Source organism: Dipodomys ordii, unplaced genomic scaffold (assembly GCF_000151885.1).
Source record: "Dipodomys ordii isolate 6190 unplaced genomic scaffold, Dord_2.0 Scaffold54, whole genome shotgun sequence".
NCBI classification, from domain to species: Eukaryota; Metazoa; Chordata; class Mammalia; order Rodentia; family Heteromyidae; genus Dipodomys; species Dipodomys ordii.
The window spans coordinates 6,334,248-6,339,324 of NW_012267270.1; the positions used below are offsets into that span (position 1 = coordinate 6,334,248).

Consider the following 5,077-nt stretch of genomic DNA (forward strand, 5'->3'; position numbering starts at 1 on the left):
AGATCTCAGCCTCCTGAGTAGCTAGGATTACAGGCGTGAGCCACCAGTGCCCAGCTGATTGATGGTTTTGTACTGGTATCTGATTCTGTGGTTGAACACAGTGGTTCTGTGGAACATTTTCTATCCAAACTTGACCAGACTCCCTTGCCCCAGACAGTCTTACTATGCAGCCTAGGTTGGTCTTGAGAGCCTCCTGCCTTAGCCTCCTGGGTGCTGGGATTGGTTACTGTGCTTAGCTCATATCAAAATCTGGATATACCACCAATTTTTTTTTTTTTGGAGGTGCTAGGTATCAAACCCATGTTCTTCTACATGTTTATTTTTGTGCTTATATTGGGCTTCAACTCTGAGCCCCATTCTCACTCTACTTTTTTGCTCATGCCTGACATTTGACTATATGAGCCACACTTCCAGTTCTGGCTTTTTGTTGGTTGGAGATAAGTGTTAGCTTTTTCAAAAGAGGTAGCCGAGTAAGAACAGCAGCATGCACGTGGTATTCAGGTAAGGGGTAGCTTTATTCAGTAGACCTGCTGGGACCAGGCAAGGTTGGCACTCCGCACGGCTGGGAAAGGCCTAGGAAAGAGAGAGAGTTGGGAAAGAGAGACAGAAAAGAGCTTTAGAAGAGCTAGACAAGAGCAGAGAGAGAGAGCAGAGAGAGCTAGAAAAGAGCAGCAGAGAGACCTGGGCCTGGGCTAGGCCTTATGGGGCGGAGAAAGGTGTGGCCACATCAAATTCAGATGTGACCTCAGCGGATGCAGATGTGACCTCTTCCAGGTGTCCCAGTTGCCTAGGTAACGCAGGTACTGGGTGGAGACTTTGCTGCGAGGAGGGTGGAGTCTGCTAGCTATCCAGGAGCAGACCTTACAATAAGTGTCACATAAATTTTCCTGACCTGGTGGGCTTTGAATGTTAATTCTCCAGTCTCAGCCTCCTGGGTAGCCAGGATTACAGGTGAGAGCCTATGTCAGGCTTTTTTTGTTGTTGTTGTTGTTGTGGGGTTTGAACTCAAGGCCTGGGCTTTGTCTCTGAGCTCTTTTGCTTAGGGCTTGTACTCTACTACTTTGAGCCACAACTCTACTTCCAGTTTTGAATGGTTAATTGGAGATAAGACTTTCACAGGGACTTTTTTTGCCTGAGCTAGTTCAAACTGTGATCCTCAGATTTTAGCCTTCTGAGTAGCTAGGATTACTGCTCCCATCAGCACCTAGCTTTTTAAAAAATCTGAAATGTATTCCTTTCTAAGCTTCTTTCTTTCTCACATTTTTCAAATGCCTACTTTTTTTTTTTTTTGGTTGGTTGTGGGGCTTGAACTCTGGGCCTGGGCGCCATCTCTCAGCTCTTCAGCTCAAGGCTAGCATTCTACCACTTAAGCCACAGCACCACTTCCAGGTTTTTTTTTTTTTTCCTGCTTATGTGGTGCTAAGGAATCGAACCCAGGGCTTCATGCATGTAAGGCAATCACTGTACCACTGAGCCACCTCAAATACCTACTTTGTGTCAGACTAAGGGTCAAGTGCTACAGGAGATATCAAGTGCTTGAGATGGTAATGGCTTACATCATCATAGGTTTTACAGTGAGATATATAACAACAGAACTGGGTGATATATTAGATATCTAGGACTGTTGTAATGGTACCACAAGGTGAGTGGCTTAAAGGAACAGAATTGTTTTATAATTCTGGAGGCTTTAAGTTAGAAATCAAAGTGTTGACAGGCCAAGCTCTCTTTGAATCCTAGAGGGGAGAATCTCTTCTTGGTTCTTCATAGCATTTCGTGGTTTGTTGGCAATCCTTGGCAACCTTTGACTTTCAGTTGCACATTTCAAACTCTGCCTGTCTTCACAAGGCCGTCTGCTCTCTGTGTCTGTCTTTATATAGCGTTTTACTCCTTGTGTTTCTGTTTTTCTTGTAAGGACATACTGGTCAGGTCTACTTCATAACCTCATTTTAATTTGGTTACATCTGTAAAAAATCTTATTTCCAAATAAGGTCATATTCATAATTTAATACACGTTAGAACTGCAGCATGTTTTTGTTTTGTTTTTGGGTGCTGGTCCTGGGGTTTGAACTTATGGACTGGGTACTGTCCTTGAGCCACAGCTCCACTTCTAGCTTTTTGGTGGTTAATTGAAAATAAGAGTCTCAAGGACTCTTTTGCCACACTCCTCGATCTCAGCCTCCTGAGTAGTTAGGATTACAGGCATTAGCTACTGGTGTCTGGCTAAATTGGTTTTGAAGGCATAGGCACAGCTGACATCCAGCAGCCTTCCTTTGCTATCATATTGACATTTCTTTTCATTTTCCACCTTAGTCTCATTGATTGTTTCATTGACTCATTATCTCATTGACTGTTTTTTTCTTTTTGTCTTGTCATTCCTTCACTCATTCTCTAGTAGCCTCCTAAGAAAGGATGCCTACGAGACTTAAAATTTTTTTTTGGGGGGGGTCCAGTTGTGGGGCCTGAACTCAGGGCCTGGGCGCTGTCCCTCAGCTCTTCAGCTCAAGGCTAGCACTCTACCACTTGAGCCACAGCACCACTTCCGGATTTTTTCTTTTTGCTTATGTGGTGCTGAGGAATGGAACCCAGGGCCTCAGGCATGCAAGGCAAGCGCTCTACCACTGAGCCACCTTCCCAGCCCCTGAGAATATTTTAATTTTATTCTAGGATTACAGAATGGAACTAATATTTTAGAATTCTGAAGGTATTGCTTCCTTGTTGTCCAGCTTCCAATACAGCTCCTGAATTTTCACTGTGATTCCTGATGCTGTTTATGTAACCTTTTTGTTTCTGAAGCTTTAAAGGTCTTATTCTTGGCATGCATTTTTCATGACTTAGTGTTGGCTTTTTGCTTATTCTGTGTAAACTCCTTTCCTCATAGATAAGATGCTCCGACTAAGCAATAACAAGATTCTGTTAAAAACAGAAAATAAGAAAAGAGCTAGGCATTTAAACTCAACAGAAAAATGGAAAATTCAGTAGGGACAAAGTTAAAATATAAATTGGAATGTCTAGTGTCGACATTGGCCCTGGGATGGAGCTAGCTGCCAGGCAAGGAGGAGCATCAAACAGAGATGGAGAGCGGGCCCTGGTTGCGTGAGTGCTAGGTAGGCCTACCAAATCCATAATTGGCGGACTGCAGGGTTCTGCTTATTGAAAGATTTTGTGGCACTTTTCTCTCCTCTGTGTGCTGAAGAGATGGCTGACAGGGTCAAAACCTTTCTCCAAGATCGTGGCGGGGGAAACAGACTCATCTGGGCTATTTGTACCATCTTAAAGCTAGATGCTCAAATCTAGCAAGAGAGAGAGAGGAACAGCAGCAAAGAAAGACAAATAGTATCCGGGCCCAAGTATAAAGGATAGAAAGAAAGCGAGAGTGAGCCATGTACTCTTGGTAGGCTTTTCCAGTGCAGAGTATTCTGGTTCACTCTCCTCTTGTTTTAGTTGTCACAGCATGAATTATTGGTGATCCATGGAGGTGTTTGTTGTGTCTGGAATTCTTGGGTGCTTTTTTGAGTGCACTTCCTGTTTGTGCTTAGCAAAGTTGTGAATGGCATTTGGTTTCAAGATACAGCTGATGACATTTGAGGTATCAAGAAAGAAGTCTCATCCATTCCTTATTGTCAGTGAAATCATTGCTGGCATACCCTTCAACCTTTTGCTACAGTCTCTTTTCCTTATCCAGGGGATATTTAAGTCTCTTTTACATCCATCTTTTTGGTCAGCTGCTTAGTCTGCTGCATATGTTCCTTCTCTATTCACTGTGTGCTTTGAGTATGGTTGGTTCAGTAAAGGAATTGTCAAACATAGAAAGGAACTGGCCGTGCTACTTTAGATTTGGTTTGCCCTTACCTTTTCCTCACAACAATGCAGTTCTTATACATTATTCGTGGCTGCCTCTTCTCTATCATCTTTCCTTTGTTCATTATCAGTGTTGGTGAAGAAAAGACCCTGGAAAAATGAACCTTTTCCAGTTGTGCCTCTTCTTCATCTTCTTAAGCAACAGTCTCTTCCACAAGATAGTCTGCCTGCAGTCTGCCCTGGTCAGCTCAACTTCTGCAGAGAAGTTCACTGCATCCATATCCCGCCAAACTTAAGGCTGCTGCTTGCTGTCTGTTGCCTGCAGTTCGGTCAGGAGGGAAAGTGGGATTGGAAGAAAGACAATGCAACTCTTTTCTCTGTTCTCCTTCCCCTGCCAGGGAAGTTGGGACACCTTCTGCCCAGAGCCCTTTGCATAGTCTCTTCTGTTTGTAGAATTAGAATTTTTGACTCTGGTGTATGTGAAACAGAATCTTCTTGACACTAGTATATGGTATGAGTCTGAAAGGACCACAGCTATTTTATAGCATTTGCTAGCCTCTGCTTGGGCTTATCTGAATGCTTTTATTTTTCTGTCTATGCCATTTACTCCCCCTGGCCCCATCTCTCCTTCCTGCCTTCCAGAATCCTTGAATGAATGGTTTTGTAATGCTAATGTATATAAAACATACAATATAATACATAATATAATCTAATTTTGACATAATATATATCAATATATTGTTCAATCCTCAGTTCAGTCCTCAGTGCTGCAAATTTTTTTAAATTTTTATTTATTTATTTTTTTGGGTCCGGTCGTGGGGCCTGAACTGTGGGCCTGGGCGCTGTCCCTCATCTCTTCAGCTCAAGGCTAGCACCCTACCACTTGAGCCACAGTGCCACTTCCGGCTTTTTTTCTGCTTATGTGGTGCTGAGGAATGGAACCCAGGGCCTCAGGCATGCAAGGCAAGCGCTCTACCACTGAGCCACATTCCCAGCCCTGCAAAATTTTTTTAAAAGCCACTAAAAATTTGAGTAAGAGCTGGCTGTGATGGTTTATGCCTGTGATCCCAGCTACTCTGGAGCCTTAGGAGAATCCCCAGTTCAAGGTCACCTTGAACAGTGTAGTAAGATCTTTTCTTTCTTAAAAAATTTTATTTGCTTGAAAATATTATATATATATATATTAGTTGTATGAGATTTCATTGTGATATATACAATGTATTGAAGTCAGCCTCACCCACTCTCTCACTCTTCCTACTCTTTTTTTTTTATTGTGAAA

General features: G+C 42.8%; 1 protein-coding gene and 1 pseudogene across 1 annotated transcript in view; both read left to right on the forward strand.

Moving 5' to 3' along the window:
* Atl3 (atlastin GTPase 3) overlaps window positions 1-5,077 on the forward strand; it is a 59,715-nt gene that overhangs the window by 32,434 nt on the left and 22,204 nt on the right. The window lies entirely within an intron of this gene.
* Window positions 1,630-4,453, forward strand: LOC105989044 (annotated as a pseudogene).